This window comes from Phocoena phocoena, chromosome 11 (genome assembly GCF_963924675.1).
Source record: "Phocoena phocoena chromosome 11, mPhoPho1.1, whole genome shotgun sequence".
Classification (NCBI taxonomy): domain Eukaryota; kingdom Metazoa; phylum Chordata; class Mammalia; order Artiodactyla; family Phocoenidae; genus Phocoena; species Phocoena phocoena.
This window is the reverse complement of record NC_089229.1, coordinates 9,798,689-9,799,721: the sequence shown is the minus strand read 5'-3', so window position 1 is coordinate 9,799,721 and position 1,033 is coordinate 9,798,689.

The following is a 1,033-nucleotide window of genomic DNA, read 5'->3' as shown; positions in this document are numbered from 1 at the left end:
CCATTTACAAGCTATGTGGTCTTGGGAAAATTTATTTAAACCTCTTTGTGCTTCAGTTTCCTCATGTGAAAACCAAGAATAGTATTTGCACTGAGTTGTGAGAATTAATGGGTTAAGATACATGAAGTATTTGGGCTGCTGTGTGGAAAATGGATTGGAGGGGGCAAGAGAGAGGGCAAGGAGAATACCTAGTAGAACACTGTAAAAGTCCAAGACAGGGGCAATGGTAGCTTCAATCAAGAAAGGCCTCAGTTTGAAAATAGAGAAAATTGTACATCATTTACAGGGCTATAAGAGAAGACAAAATAATCTGTAAAAATACGCTTTAAAGTACCTAGTCCCCAGTAATGCCTTTAATGTTTTTAAGTAAAATGTTATAATATCCCCATCACCCAACTTCAGCAATTTTCAACACATGGCCAGTCTTGTTTCACTTATACCTCCATCCACTTCCTCCCTTTCATATTATTTTGAAGCAAATTCTACATGTCATATAATTTCTTCTGTAAGCATTTCAGTATGTATCTCTAAAAGATAAGGACTCTTTTCAAAAACATAAACGCTAACACCATTATCACACACCCAAAATAATTTTTAATATCAAATATCCAGGCAGCATTCAAAAACCCAATTGTCTCATAAATGCCATATATTTTTTAAAGCTCGGATCAACTGGGATCCAAAAAATGTCTGCATGTTGCAATTTATTTATTTATTTATTTTTTTGAGGTACGCAGGCCTCTCACTGTTGTGGCCTCTCCCATTGTGGAGCACAGGCTCCAGACGCGCAGGCTCAGCGGCCATGGCTCACGGGCCCAGCTGCTCCGCGGCATGTGGGATCTTCCCGGACCGGGGCACGAACCCGTGTCCCCTGCATCGGCAGGCGGACTCTCAACCACTGCGCCACCAGGGAAGCCCCCTGTTGCAATCTATTGATGCTTTTTAGGCCTCTCTTAATCTATAGATTTCCCTCTTTTTTTCCTTTGCAACTTATTTGTTTAAAAAAAAAAGATGGAGTCATTTGCTCTGGAGT